The sequence below is a fragment of the Pseudophryne corroboree genome, chromosome 6 (assembly GCF_028390025.1).
Source record: "Pseudophryne corroboree isolate aPseCor3 chromosome 6, aPseCor3.hap2, whole genome shotgun sequence".
NCBI classification, from domain to species: domain Eukaryota; kingdom Metazoa; phylum Chordata; class Amphibia; order Anura; family Myobatrachidae; genus Pseudophryne; species Pseudophryne corroboree.
The window spans coordinates 788298302-788315058 of NC_086449.1; the positions used below are offsets into that span (position 1 = coordinate 788298302).

The 16757-nt window shown below is 45.5% G+C and overlaps 1 long non-coding RNA gene across 2 annotated transcripts in view; it reads left to right on the forward strand.

The window, feature by feature from the left end:
- Positions 1-1125: 1125 nt before the first annotated feature.
- The window catches only part of LOC134933514 (uncharacterized), a 50569-nt gene continuing 34937 nt past the window's right edge, over positions 1126-16757 (forward strand). For both annotated transcript variants that reach the window (XR_010179724.1, XR_010179723.1), the window contains exons 1-2: positions 1126-1269; positions 1981-2081. This is a non-coding gene — a long non-coding RNA (uncharacterized LOC134933514). The remainder of the gene's footprint in view (positions 1270-1980; positions 2082-16757) is intronic.

Below are 16757 nucleotides of genomic sequence, written 5' to 3' on the forward strand. Positions count from 1 at the left end.
TTTAAAATAACTCGCAGTACGGTTTTCTTCACCTCCGAAATCATTTATTTTTTTCTACTGTGAAAAGATTTACTGCCCTGAGACAGCATTACAGAGCGCAATGAAGAACATAGACTCTGACAGGTATCTGCCCAGAACCTGAACAGCGCTGTAGCACTAAACCCTGCTCCCTGACACAACTGGTACACAGTCATGGCATTCTGCTTATCTAGAATCACTTCAGTTAGCTAGCTAGGTTCCACATTGTCATCATTAAATTCAAGGGCTCCTCTACCTATTATGGCATGCTACTGCCCTCTAGTGGCCGCATTGCTTACTTTCTTTGTTCAAAACTTTCCATTTGCAGTTTACTGAAAAATGAAATCTGAAGGGTTTCTTTTTTTTTAATCTTTTCAGCATTGAAAAATAAAATAAATAAATGTCCAGGCGATGACAGGTGTAGATGGCAAAACAGATGCCATCAAGCTTTACCTGTCTGGCATCCACAGAGGGAAAGGAGCTTTTGTTTTTTCTCTGGTGCTGCATTTTTCAGTGTTAAAAGTGCTAATTATTTCAAATATCTGACATTGTCAGTCATGTTGATCGGCTTTTACAGTACAAACGTAAAAAATTCGAAGCTTTCGGTAAAGGGAGCATTACAGGGCCATGTTTTCCACTGCACTGCATCCATTATAACAGTGTAAAGAATCTTTACACTCTGAAGGACAATTAATGATACAAGGTCAAACTGCTATCTGTGACTTCCTGAGTCAAAGGGTAACAAGTAATCAACTCAGGGCCTAATTCAGAATGGGTTGTAGTTGTGTAGTTCAACTTAGTTGTGTGAAAAACTGCACAACAACAACCCTTTACACCATACTTGCCTACCTGACCCTCTCCATGAGGGAGAAAATGCCAGGAACAGAGCATTTTCTCCCTCATGGAGAGGGTCAGGCAGGCAAGTATGCCCGGCCCCCCGGAAGAAAAGGCAAGTCTCCCGTACGAGTGCCCACCACCCGCAACCCACCCGCATCACCTACATAACCCCCAGCGGCGCAGTTCAAAGTGCGCGGTCCGGGAGTCAGATGACGTGATTCGTGTCATCCTGGCCCCGCCCCCTGCCTTGCAATGCCAATATTAACGGCATTGCTAGACAGGGGGCAGGGCCACGATGACGTGATCATGCAGCCACGCCCCCAACCCCGCCCCTAAGCGTCATCAAGCCGCATATCTACACCCCTGCTGCTCCGACCTGGCTGCCTCCTCCCGGAGGGGGCAGCCAGATTGTCGGTAAGTATGAAGTATGCTTTACACTGACATGAGGGGGAATGCCCAGCACAGGGCAAGTCCACCCAGCATTCCGGGTCCTGCACCCCACCCCCCCACCCCCGCTAACATGCAAGCAGCCAAGCGCTTGCATGATAAGGGTAACCCCCTGCCTGCACAGCCTAACTGCGATGGCAGACGGCTACCCGCCATCTTTGGGTCGCAGCGACTGCGCATGACACACCCAGCCGCCGCGACACACCCCGCAAGCGGTCCACACACGCCCGCAATGTCCGGACCACGCCCCCCAAAAACGGTGCATCGACGCACACAAAAACATGGTGTTGACGCCCCATCATCGCCCCACGAAAAGGTCTTGGACTGCGTTCTAAATAGAACGGGGTTTAAGACGTTGCACAAGCACGTACTGGCGTACGCTTCATGGCAATTTCAGCACAATTGCGATTCATGCTGAATCCCCCCCCTAAGCACCATAAAGCATACTGGGATCGCAGGTTATTAGCATAACGTGTGGTGCTTGTATTATAAACAGATACAGGTACACAACCTTCATTTAAATCTTTATTATTATTATTATTACTACCAATTATTTTGAAATCAGGCAGCATCATATTAGATACTTGAATAGTCATGAAACTGTTTTATCCATAATATACTATTTCTCTCGATTAGTCTTTTTTTTTTTTTATTCTGTTCCAATTCGTTGGAAATCAGGAATCACCATGGTTACGGCTGAATGTGAAACTGCTGATCAGAACAGCAAGACCCCTGGGTAAAAGGGAAAAAAAGAGAAAGCACTGATGTTTCTACATAAGGTTTGTCTTGCAATCTGTTTTCTGACATTGATTCCCATGTAATTGACTGGACAAACATGATCACGGCTGTATACTGAACAGAGGGCACCAGCAGCTGCGATGGCATAGCCGGCGGTATATAGAAGCAGGCTACAGTGTATAAGCATAGCTATTCATGGGGAATGTGTACAGTGATCTTCAGAGATATTATTGCACATATTTGGTTTCCCTATACTCAGGAGACATATTCATAAAACTAGTGGGCCCTACACACTGCGCGACCCGCCTCCGAGCTGCACGACCGCCGATACGGCAGACGGGCGACCCGGCGGCGGGGGGGGGGGGGGGGAGGTGACGGGTGGAGTGCAGTTTCTACACTCCCCCGTCACCCGGCTCCATATCAGTGCATGCAAATATGGACGAGATCGTCCATATTGGCCTGCATGCACAAGCGACGGGGCACCAACGATGAACGAGCGTGGGGCCGTGCATCGTTCATCGTTGCTGCCTCCACACTGAAAGATATGAACGAGTTCTCATTCATTAATGAACGACCTTGTTCATATCTTTCAGTAATAGGGCCCTTAAGAGAAAAATGAAGGATAAGAGTGAGGGGTTTTTCTTATGATTTTTTGGACGTTTCCCTAGTTAGTGGACATATAATAAATTTCTATTTATTATATCATACGGTTTAATATGTGTTAATAGATATAGGTTCTAGGGGATAAAAATGAACTTTGCTTGTCACTGGGCATTATGCATAAAAATCCTAGTCCTGGGAAATCAAAAACATTCAAGTGGTGGGTCACTCGACCTTTAGGAATGCTTGTCCAGCTTGGGATGGATAATTACCAGTCCTGTGAAAGTTCTGAGGGGTTTCCACTGCCAGAGTTGACAATCCTCTGGCATGGGGCCATGTTACACGCATTCCTGGGACTTCATACAGATACGGTCTGTTAATTGGAATTTCCAGCTGGCCAACTGTGGACCAAGGGACTCCATAAATTGTGCGTTGGACCCCATTGCTGCCATCTTGGACAATCACTAATTGGAAAAGAGTAGAGACATTAACCCAGGGGCGGATCCAGAAGAAAATGAAAGGGGGGGGGGGGGGGGGGGGCACCATGATAGGGGAACGGTAATAGTTATATTTACATGCAGCTAAGGCACGCATGCTCCCAGATAAGGGGTGTGGTATCACAGGGGGTGTGACCTCACAGAATACATCATCAGGTAATGATTGCCTGTAGGAGCGCGTCCTGGTTTATTGCCAATGTTTCACCCTGATTGTAAATTGTAAAGCGCAACGGAATTTGCTGCGCTACATAAGAAACTGTTAGTAAATAAATAAATGAAAAGGCTGATTGGGCCTTTAAATGTTGGTCACCTGTTCCACTAGTTATGGGAGCCTGGAAGGCACCCCAGCACAATATAATTATTATAGTTTTTAGTTGGTGGTGGCAGGTGCAGCATACCTTGTTTTGGGCACTGCACTGAGACTCAGACTGCAGGACACAAACTTCCATCTTTGATTAGTAGAAGCAGCCAGCTGGATCTCCAATAAGCAGCATAAGACTTCTGCAGGACAGCCCTGTCACAATCACACGGGCCGCCTTCTCAAAGCTGAGGCTGAGTGTGACTGCTCCTAGCATGGTGCTAAAGGAAGTGGAGGAGGAAGTGCTGGGAAACTGTGCGGTGCAGTGAGGGCTAATGAAGCCTTCTGCGCCATCATAAGTAACAGTCAAACTCGATGCTGGCATTTGAAGCCCGCGCCTGGGCTGGACTCTGGCTGGCTGGCAGTGGGGGAGGTAGGTTGCGGTGTGAGCAGGGGGAGGCTGGAGCTGCAGCTCCAGCCTCCCCATTGGATACCACACAGACTTGCTGTTAGAGCCGCGGTGGGTCCTAGTGCCTTCCGGCTCTTTTATAAAATCTGACTGACGGAAACAGCAGTAGTGCTGCTGCTGTTCTCCTTTTGAAAAAAGAAGAAGTCAGAAACGACAGGGGGGGCACGGGCCCGGGTGCCCCCCCCCCCCCTGATCCGCCTATGCATTAACCAGTAGGAGAAGTTGCCCATGGCAACAATCAACTGCTAATTTTATAGAATGCGCTTGATAAATGTTACCTCAAAGCTGTTTGGTTGCCATGGGCAACTTCTCCACTGGTCCGCTTCTCCACTCTTTTCGAATAGATCCCTTGGATGGCGGACATCGCCAGGATGCTGAAAACTGCTAATACACAGAGCAGTGGCAAACGCAGGATTTTCATGGGGGGGTTTCCAGAACTGGGTGGAGCCAAGCACGGGGGCGGGGACTGAGGTGACCCAGTACATGCTGGGTCCGTAAAACTAGTGTGTCTGTGTATATATATATATATATATATATACATATCTATATATGTACACATATATACCGTATATACACCTATATATATATATAAATATATATATATATAATATACACATAGCATATTAAACATGCATATATATATATATATATCCATTTCAAGCTTCTCACACTCGCTTACAAAGCCCTCACCCACTCCTCTCCCATCTACATCTCTGACCTTATCTCCCTTTACACTCCCACCCGTCCTCTTCGCTCTGCTAATGCACGCCGATTCTCCTGCCTACTGATTACTTCCTCCCACTCCTACCTCCAAGATTTTTCATGTGCTGCTCCAATTCTCTGGAATTCCCTACCTCTCCCCCTCAGACTCTCCAACTCTCTATAAAACTTCAAACAGGCTCTCAAGACCCACTTCTTCACCAAACCCAGCCAAATCTCATCCTAACCCTCTGTTCTATGCTCTCTATGTACCCCATCTGTGTCACCTCTGTCTATCTATCCCTCCCCTTTAGAATGTAAGCTCTCACGAGCAGGGCCCTCTTCCCTCATGTGCTAATCCTTTGTCTTACTTTAATAATCTTCAACTGCATCAACTCCAGCAGTCTTCTGCCACCTGATACTTATTCCAGTGTCATCTGCTGATGTAACTATGTTTATTTACCCTGTACTTGTCCTATACTGTCATCAACTGTAAGTTGCTGTTTTCCTGTTTGATTATTTATGTACTCTGTAATTGGGCGCTGCGGAACCCTTGTGGCGCCATATAAATAAAGGATAATATATATATATATATATATATATATATATATATATATATATATATATATATATATATATATATACATACAGTACAAGTATATATATGCATGTATATATATCATGTGTGTGTTTATATGTATGTATATACATGTGTATATATGTATTCACAAACTGCACATGGATATATATGTACTATAATTAAAATAAAGTAAACTTTTATGAAGCACTTACAAGTGCCACCAGGAAGAGAGCAGGCTGCAGAGGATGCTAGACAGCCATTAACAATACTCATGCAGCATTTAAAAAAAAAAAAATTATTATTTTTTTTTGGTGGAGGGGGGTTTCTGGGTACTCGGAAACCCCCCCTGGGTGCGCCACTGCAGAGATATATTTAGGGGTATGTAGTACTACAGGGAACCCACATAGAGCAGCTGTTTAAAGTGACCCTATAGCTATATAGTACCCCTTTTAACTTATAACTTGGGCTATTACCAAGGCAACCCGTGTCGCAGTGGCGTAACTAGAAATTTTGATTCCCCAAGCCAAAAAAGTGTCCGGAGCCCCCCATTGCCATTTTAGAAGTGCAGTGTGCGCTCCAGAAAAAGGGGCTTGGTCTCACTGTAAGGGGCGTAACCTTGCTGCACGGGGTGTGGCATTGCAGGAAAAGACTATCTTATACCCCAGTTTTGCAACCTGCACGCCCAGACGTTGGCCACCACAAGAAAAAAAAAATCTGATTCATGCCCCTTACATTATTTGCCAATTTTTCCTCCTTATAGTAATGCCCCTTACACATTATGGCACACACCGCAATGCCCATTATACATTATACCACAAACCATAATGCCCATCACACAATATACCACACCCCACAATGCCTGTGAAATATTATGCCACACACCGCAATGCCCGTGATACATTATGCCATACACCGCAATGCCTGTGATGCATTATGCTACAAACTGCAATGCCCATGACACCTTATACCGCACACCACAATGCCCGTGATACAGTATACCACACACCGTAATGCCTGTTATACATTATGCCACACACCGCAATATCCATGATACATTATGCCACACAGCACAATGCCCATTACACATTATGCCCATAGTAAGACTATTAATTACTTTTAAATTACCTGCTCATTGCCAGTGTTTTATGCTCTTGGTTCCATGTTCATTGCCAGGGGTTTTCATGCCCTAGGTGTCATGCTCGTTGCCAGGTGTTTCATGCGCTGGGTGTCATGCTCATTGCCAGGGGTGTGTAACGCTTGTTGCCAAGGGATTTCATGCACTGGGTGTCATGCTCGTTGCCAGGGGGTAATGCTTGTTGCCAGGGGTTACATGTGCTGGGTGACATGCTCGTTGCCAGGGTGTAATGCTTGTTGCCTAGGTGTGTAATGCTCATTGCCAAGGGGTAATGCTTGTTGCCAGGGGTTTTATGCACTGGGTGCGTAATGCTCGTTGCCAAGGGGTTTTTATGCTTATTGCCAAGGGGTAATGTTTTTTACCAGGGGTTTCATGCACTGGGTGTGTTTTGCTTGTTGCCAAGGGGTAATACTTGTGGCCATGGGCTTCATGCCCTGGGTGTGTGTTGCTCATTGCCAGAGACTTCATGCGCTGTGTGTGTCATACTCATTGCCATGGGTATAAGGCTGCGGCAGCCACCAGCGCTACCTGGCGCTATGTGCTTCCGGGTCCTGGCACTTCCCGGCTCTGTCAGATGCTAGAGGTCAAGTATGACCTTTAGCATCTGTCTCCTCCATGGCGGCAGCCATTTTGGGAGGAGCATTTAGCAGATTGACATGCGATCTGCTAGTCCGCATGTCAATCTGCAGTGAATCCAGTGGCGGCGATGCCGCAGCCCTGCGCCTCCAAGCCTCCCTCCAGGGGTGGTAGCTACACCACTGCCGGGTCAAAATTTGGTGGGCAAGGGTCTGAAAGCAATACCCTGGGTCATGTTACGCGGGAATCCGACCCTGGTCGAAACCAGGACCAAGCTTGGTAATGGTGCAGTGTAAACTCTACAGGCATAGTGAGAGCCGGATCGCCAGTGCTTGGAGATAATATGATGTGATTAATGTCATGTGATTTGTTGCTACAGCAACTTTTCCACTTTCCCTCTTTTCAAAGGTTTGATAAATATCCTCCTGTGTACCTTTTTATTTATGTAAAAATACCCCAGACAAACAGCTTTCAGGGGGTTAACTGAGCTGGTGGTGGTGATACTTCTACACTACTTACCAATAATAATCTAATCATTTATGATTGCATTAACAGATACAGTACACGGCTTGCTTTGAGCCACACGTGCTGTGATTTTGACTGCTCTAATACTAGTCTGTCTCCGGTATAAGGTGGCACTTTTAGTGATGCTCCAGCCTATCAGGATCATTGGCTCCGGTTATAACAGGATTTAGGGTTCAGTTTGATGTCTTGGGCAATCTGACATTGTAACACTAACATACAGTAGATTAACACGTGGGAAATGTATGTATTATTTTGCAGTTGCCTTGTATGCTAGTGGGTCACTGCTCCAAAAAATGTTATGTGCCTAAAGATCACGTACCTAGGACGGTGCTAGGATATGTTAGCCAAAAGGTGCACTGCGTCTGTAGTAATTCTACATCCACAGAGGAGGTGGGTCTATGTAAAATATAGAAAAGACCTGATTTTTTGTAGTCATGATGCTTGACAGAGCTCAAGAGTCCTCTTCTTACACCCAGCTAGATGCCACAAAGTGCTTTTACCTAAGGAAGTATGTGTTAGAATCCAGAAGTAGCACAGATCAGCAACTGCTGCTAAGGTTAGCTCTAGTGGCATCAATCAGTCTTCTGGCAACCAGTTAGGAGTGCAGCCCAGGAGTCATCCTGTTTGATTACTACAGCCGAGTTCAGAGCCTTGCTGGTTTCAGGAACTGTGTTCATTGACTGTGCAGCATTTTTTAGGGATTTCCCTCTCACATTCCTCTGTGGGTTGTAATTTGTCAGTCCTGGCATTTACTGTTAATGTATCTATGCTATTTAGAAAATATACTAGTATTCCTCCACAGTGTTATCAATCTGGGCTATTCAGAAGACCTGTCCAGGGTCTCTCCACAGTTTAATTACCTGTAGTATGTAGGAACCCAGTGTGTGATATTTAGAAAATCTTCCCAGCATCTCTTTACTGTGTAAATCACCTGTTGGGTGATCTGGCTAGAAATTCTATACTTCGGTGCTTTGCAGAAAACCTGTTACTGCACCTGTCAGCATTACTCCAGTTTGCAAACTACCTGTTCATTTGGAATATTGCAATTATCTGTGCTATGCAGAAAACCTGTTACCTGTCAGTGTTTCTCTACAGTGAAGCTATCTGTGCTATACTGAAAATCTATTACCTGTCAGCATTACTGCACTGTGCAAACATGTTCCATTTGGAAGTTTGCATTTATCCATGTTATGCAGAAAACTTGCTACCTGTCAGCATTTTCTATAGTGACATTACCTGTCCTATGCAAAAAACCTGTATAGTTTTAGTATTCCTATTTAGTTGGCATATTCAGCTTGTGTATTTAGACTAGTGTTATGTTACTTTTAGTTAGTGTTTTTAGTTTCTTATTATGCTATTTGGTAATACCCCTTTTACACTATTGCAATAACCCGGGTTATTGCCGGGTTAACCCAGGTCAGAGTTCAGTGTAAAAGGGTTAACCCGGGTCAAGTGACCCGGGAATCCTCCCCGGCTAGCCTGCAGGGTTGGTCCTAGGGAGGAGCTTGGTTAACGGGCAGTGTGAACTGCATAGGCAGAGAGGCAGTACAGGCGCTTGTAAATCATGTCATCTCCAAGCGCCGGCAGATGTAAGCCCCGGGGGATGCAGTCAATTTACCGACAATCAAAATCCCGACGGTCGAAATCCCGACAGCAATTGACTGACGGTCAAAATCCCGACAAGGTCAAAATCCCAACATGGACAAAATACCGATATTTAAAATACCGACAAGGTCAAAATAGCGACATGTAAAATGTCGACAGGTCAAAATGCCGCCATGAGTTTTTCATGATTTTTTAATTGAAACCGACTTGTTCATACTTTACCATCCCAGTGGACCTGGAGGGGGAATATAATAGTGTCAGAAGCATGGAGAGCGCAGCGAGCCATGCGAGGGGATGCGGTACACTTATATAATGTCCATATCGACCTATGTCGACATACGCCAAAAAAACACTGACACACTCATGCCGGCATTTTTGACCTGTCGACATTTTTCATGTCGGTATTTTGCCCTTGTTGGTATTTTAAATGTCGGTATTTTGTCCATGTCGGGATTTTGACCTTGTCGGGATTTTGACCGTCAGTCAGTTGCTATCGGGATTTCAACCGTCTGGATTTTGATTGTAGGTATTTCATACCGATCCCAGCCCCGGCAGTATCCTGGGTCCAGCCAACTGTGTGAATGGGGTTAAAGCCACTGTGACTCATCTTGAAAACCATGGTCAGTGACCCGGGCTGAACCCTGGAAAGTGGTGATAAAAATAAAATAAGGTTGAAGTGTCCTGTTCCCTTTAAACATATGTGTCTGTAATCTTGAGTCTGCACTACTTAGAGCTAAAGTCCTGGTGACAGCCGCATACCAGTCAATGGTATTAGTTACAGCAAAGATGATTGTCATAGCAGAAGCATCCGGGAACTTGCTTCTGCAGTCTCAGGATCATGGTAGGTACTCAATACTCATAACAGTATGCTGGTTGTACGCCTTCAGGCGACTTGAGACACAAGGCTGTCTCTAGATGTTGGCACAAGAGCTGAAAGAAAGTGACTTATTGAATTCATATTTCACTAATGCAAATAGGTTAATCCAGCACTTGCTTTACCCACCCTGCCCGCAGTGGTTGAGCGATTAGTAAGTGATAACTTGCCAGATGGTTGGTTCTGTATTCATCTCCAGGAAACTCGCATCAGCTGTTAGGCTGGCACGGAATCTCAAAGATTTTTACTAGTTTCTCTTGTAATCTCTATTCTGTGTCCATGATTATAGCAAACACAGGTGGGGCAAGGCGTCTCACTCTCTCCTCACAACGTAGCAATATCCTCTAAGCCAGCACGGCTTTACACGGGAATCTGGAACCGCTTACTTCTGAGTAGGTGTGGTCATACTGCTGCAATGTCTCCTGGTTGGGTAAGTCTAGTTTCCCATTGCCCTCTTACTATGGTACAGTGCTGTGCTTGGTAGGGGATAGAGGGCTGAGTTTGGATACAATGGTGTCAACCTCAGAGCCTCAGACAAGCTTCTTGGTGTCAACCTCAGAACCTCAGAAAAGCTTCTAGCACTGATCTTGAAGCAAGAAGATGTCTATTAGCTACAATAAAATGTATTTAAAATACATTTCATCCTATTGGAAGCTACTAGAGATTTCCCAGCATATAGGTGGTCATTCCGAGTTGATCGCTAGCTGCATTTGATGAGGCAAAAAAATGGCAGCTCTGCGCATGCGTATGCGGCGCAATGCGCATGCACGGCATACTATTACAATGAACGATGTCGTTTTACACAGGGTCTAGCGATGCTTTTCAGTCGCACAGGCTGCCGCAGAGTGATTGACAGGAAAGGGGCGTTACTGGGTGTCAACTGATCGTTTTCAGGGTGTATTCGGAAAAACGCAGGCGTGGCTGGGCGAACGCAGGGCGTGTTTGTGACGTCAAATCAGGAACTGAATGGTCTGAAGTGATCGCAAGCGCCGAGTGGGTTTGAAGCTACTCTGAAACTGCACAAAATTATTTTGTAGCCGCTCTGCACTTCTGCTAAGCTAAAATACACTCCCAGTGGGCGGCGGCATAGCGTTTGCACGGCTGCTAAAAACTGCTAGCGAGCGAACAACTCGGAATGACCACCATAGATGTAACGTTACTTAAAATGTTTTAGTTTAATACAGTGTTAATCTTTTATACAGTAATGCCACCCACTACAGCAGGGGCAATCAGTCTCTGTCCCCTAAACTAATTCACCTGAGTGTATGCACTGTCCATGATGTACAACCAGCTGGAAAAGTTTTCATACATTAAAATTGTTTCCAGTGGACAGAGGGGAGTGTTCTTCCTTCTGTGTATTAAGGCTGTGTGCGGGGGAAAGCCCAGTCCTTGGACACTCCCAGGTGCCTAGAATTCTAGGAGGGGAGTGTGGTATATCTACTTCTGCACCCTTTATAAATATGCCAGTACATTTAATATTTATTAATCATTTGCAAAGATTGAGTCTACTTTACTCAGAAATATGGTTTTATTTCTGCTCTGAATTAAGGCTTTGAGGGATATTCAATTACCCGCACTCACTGCTCAGGTGTAAAAGTATCGCCGGAAGGCTATTAAAGTAGCCCCGAAAAGCCGGCGTGTGTCGCAGCTTTTCGGGGATTTTTTTCACCTGCCTCTGGCTGAACCTGCGTGTTTTCGGGTAAAAAGGATGTTTTATCTGGGTGAAAAAACATTGCTGAAACATCGGGAAATATCACCTGAAGCTTCATCGACGGTAATTGAATATCCCCCATGTTAGATATAAATATCACTATATACTACAGTATATGCCTACACATCCCTATAGATTGTAAGCTTGCGAGCAGGGCCCACTTACCTTTTTGGGGGTCATTCCGAGTTGATCGCTAGCTGCCGTTGTTCGCAGCGCAGTGATCAGGCTAAAAATCTGCATTTCTGCGCATGCGTATGCACCGCAATGCGCAGGCACGTCGTACAGGTACAATGAGCATCGTGGGTTTTCTGTCACACGGCCCGAACGCAGGAAGATTGACATGAAGTGGGCGTTTCTGGGTGTCAACTGACCGTTTTTAGGGAGTGCTTAGAAAAACGCAGGCGTGGCAGAAAAAGTGCAGGCATGGCTGGGAGTTCGCTGGGCGGGTGTGTGACGTCAAAAGCCGTCCCTCCGTCGTTAGAATCAACGCACACGAAGAGTAACTACAGGGCTGGTCTTGTTTTGCACAAAAAGATTTTGCAGGCGCTCTGCTGCACAAGCATTCGCACTTCTGCAAAGCAAAAATACACTCCCCGGTGGGCGGCGGCATAGCGTTTACATGGCTGCTAAAAACTGCTAGCGAGCGATCAACTCGGAATGACCCCCATTGTCTGTCTGTTGTTACCCAGCCTTGTTTTATTAGTATTTTGTTCCCAGTTGTAAAGCACAACAGAATATGTTGGCGCTATATAGGTAGCTGATAATAATAATAATAATCCATACCATATCAGATAACCTCAACGTGGCGTGGCACTTACCATCATATACACAGTACATATAAGGCATAGATGCTGCTATAACATTCTAGGAAAATAGATAGAATTGGTCTTATGGTGGCGCACAGAAAGAAATTCAGTTAATAATAAGACTATATAAAATAGAACGTTTATTATATATCTTGTTAAGAAGCCTATTACTGTGACATTTCTTTAAAGGCCAAAGTGAAAAATGAAAATGAAACAATTATAGTGAGATTAAACACAATGTAATACCGTGTGTGCCGGTTCTGGTATGAATGGTCCACCATGTTAACCACTATTGGTCGACATAGACATGGTCGACGTGGACTAATAGCTGACACATGAACATGGTCAATACGGGACCGGTCGATAAATGAAAAGGTCGACATGGATTTTGCAACTGTTTTTGGTGTAATTTTTTCCGTAACATGACCAGAAACCCCAATTAGTGCACCGAGTCCCCTCGCATAACTCGCTTCGCTCATCATGCTGCGGGCAAGGTGCTTCGCTCCGCTACTGCTGCGCTCGGCACAGGTTACCGTTCCCAATTGTAGTCCACGTGGAGGCTAAAGTATGAAAAAGTTAAAAAAATTGCATTAAAAAAAAAGCCATGTCGACCTTTTCATGTGTCAACCTGTCCTGTGTCGACCAGTTTCATGTGTCAACCATTTGTTCATATCGACCATGTCCATGTCAACCAATAGTGACTGTAGAGCTTAACATGGTGGACCATCCAAATATATGAGTCAAAGGGTACATATGGGCATTATACACAGGTGCAGCAGTATATACATGTGGCCATTATACACAGGTGCAGCAGTATATACATGTGGCCATTATACACAGGTGCAGCAGTATATACATGTGGGCATTATACACAGATGAAGCAGTATATACATGTTGGCATTATACACAGGTGCAGCAGTATATACATGTGGGCATTATACACAGGTGCAGCAGTATATACATGGCATTATACACAGGTGCAGCAGTATATACATGTTGGCATTATACACAGGTGCAGCAGTATATACATGTGGGCATTATACACAGGAGCAGCAGTATATACATGTGGGCATAATACACAGGTGCAGCACTATATACATGTGGGTATTATACACAGGAGCAGCAGTATATACATGTGGGCATAATACACAGGTGCAGCACTATATACATGTGGGCATTATACACAGGTGCAGCAGTATTAACTCCTGGAAATTTGGTGAGTTTTGATCAAAGATGTGCGGAAAAGATAGGGGGGGGGGGGGGGGTGCACTGCCACCCCTGTCATAGACTTCCAGAGTTTTGGCTATAAAAATTATTAGAATAATGCAAAGAAGATATTTCAGACATATTCTTTGTATTTTTCATATACTTTATACAGTCAAGCCTCTGACACAAATGTTAGTATGACAGGAAAGGCTCTGCCTCACCAGCCTCACCCCACCGCACGTCACTGGTATGTGCAATGTTCTTGTTCAAATAGTATTATTGTTGGTAACTATGACCTTCATGAAAAATTATGTCTGTTGTCATTATATGTGATATCACGCAGCCGCCTCGAAAACAGTCCGGCCACGCCTGCGTTGGCTGGACCACTCCCCCACAACAGTACATTGCTGATAGCTGAGGGTCCCCTTTTTCCAGGGTTACCAGATTTTTCAAAATCGGCCCTGGGGAACCGGAGATATCTGACTTCAAAGCAGTGGTCCTCATCCATACTTGCCTACCTGACCCTCTTCATGAGTGAGAAAATGCTCTGTTCCTGGACTTTCCTGGTAATGTATGATTGCCATCACCTGTGGTGAAACACCTTTCTTATCAATTAACTAGCTCACCACAGGTGATGGCAATCATACATTACCAGGAAAGTCCAGGAACGGAGCATTTTCTCCCTCATGGAGAGGGTCAGGTAGGCAAGTATGTCCTCATCTCAGCCTGTTGTTTGCTCTTCCCAGCCAGATATCTCAGGTTCTGTCTGACTTAAAGTTTTTCTGAGGGTATACTCCAAAAGCAGTGGACACTGGTAGCTTGTCTCTACTATGCCAAGAACCAGAGATATCAGCCTTCCAGCAGCTGGTCTCTGCTCCAGCTCCACACACCTGGTATTCAGTTTTATATTTTGGTCAGTGGATTTCTCTGGCTCCTGAACTCTGATCCCCGAGACCCTAATATCTCCTGAAAGGTGGGACTCTCTAGATTGGTATCCCATTGAAAGCTAAGAAATCTATTTCCAGGAACTGGAGATATCTGCAGTCAAGCAAGCTGCCCTCCCACCAGAAGGTGATGAATATTAAGCCCACTCCACTATCCACCCCTCCCCTGCATATTAAACACCCCTACTACCCTGGAAGTCATTTACCCTTCATTCAGCCCAATGCCTCCTTCTACAGTTTAGTGTTCTCCCTCTGGCTCCATCTCCCACCAGCTGTGCAATAAAAGAGTAATTAGCAGAAATTACTTCTCCAGATCCTGTATGCCGAGCAGAAGATAGAACACCCCTTACCTCCCACGAGACATCAAAGCTGTCGCTGATTGCACGCTGGAGGCTGGGTAGGGGCCACAGTGCATTGCTTTGCCCAGGGGCCTACACTGCTGTTAAGACGGTCCGGCTTTAGAGTCTATGACGTGCCAGGCCTAGCGTTATAGAGCTCTGCCAGCATTCCCATGATCCTTTGTGCCCACATGTGCACGATGACATCACACTAATCAAATAAAACCTTTTGGTATTCGAAGAACCTGATTATGACTATTGAGGAGGAAACATGCATTAGGAATCTTGATGATTGTTAACTGGAACTCTTTTCTTTTACATACAGAAAAGTATTTTAAAATGACATATTCCTTTTTAAATGCATTTGTGCAGTAAATTCAGCATTCGAGGTTTGTAGTGTGATCTGACATTACTCCGACGGCTGTGACTCAGTGATGCCAGTGTCATCCAAGCTGCAGAACTGATCTCCACAGGTCTCTCTATGATACAGGTAACAACATATGGAATTCAGTTCTCATAGCTGGGATTAATGGTTGTCTCCATCCAGTGCAACGCCTCTGAAATAAACAGACAGCATTAATACTGCATATGACTGTCAGAAATGCTACCATGCATGTACTGTAAACCAGATTAGAATTCTCATTTTTCTAAGATATACCCGGGGGAGGATGAGGGAACATCCGGTAGTCCTTTTTTAATTGGTTTTTGAGATGGTCATCAAAGGGTTCTGCTGACGAAACCATCAACAGAAAAACCATCGGAGGCATGACCCATCGATCTGCAACCCTTATGTGGGACACAGCGGGCAGCGGCAGGAATCAGGTTTAAACAGAGTGCCCCCAGATTAAAAAAACATTGCTGCATCTCGGCCATCGATGACAATACCATCGGTAGCAAACCATTGATGCTTGCTAATGCTTGATGGTCGATGGCCATCCCTACTTGTTTCACTATTGGACAGTTTTCATTACATTGGTACAGTATTTATTCATTTGTGTACACAGCATGGAATTAACAGTATAGGCTGACTGTCAATGTTCACAATGTATAAGGATGTGTACGATCACCTAATAATGATGGGGGTGGAGCTACATGGCTGTCCGCGAAACCAAGAGCGCCCGCTACAGGCACGATCTCCATTCTCTGCAGGTCACTCACACTTCATACCACAACTAGAGATGTGCAGCGGGCACTTTACGTGTTTTGGTTTTGGTTCTGGTTCCATGCTCGTATTTTGGATCTGGATTGGTTTTTGCCAAAACCACCCTTTCATGTTTTGGTTTTGGATCTGGATGATTTTTGCAAAAAAACATAAAAACAGCTAAAATCACAGAATTTGGGGGTAATTTTGATCCTAAGGTATTATTAACCTCAATGACATTCATTTCCACTCATTTCCAGTCTATTCTGAACACCTCACACCTCTCAATATTGTTTTTAGGCCAAAAGGTTGCACTGAGGTAGCTGAGTGACTAAGCTAAGCGACACAAGTGTGCGGCACAAACACCTGGCCCATCTAGGGCATACTTGCCTACCCTCCCAGAATGGCCGGGAGGCTCCCGAAAATCGGGTGACCCTCCCGGCCCCCCGGAAAGGTGGGCAAGCCTCCCGCTTTCCCTGCAGCCCCTCCACGACCCTCCTCGGCCGCTCGCAGCAGAGAACAAGTGGGCAGTCGGAGGGGGTCCGATGATGCAATTCGCACTGAATCGCGTCATCGTAGCTCCGCCCCCCGCTATTCAGCGCCTCTTTTCTTGGCACTGCACAGCGGGGGGCAGAGTCATGATGACGCGACCCTGATGCCACGCCCCCGGACCGTACACTTCCCCATCGGCCACGCCCCCAGACCACCTATCC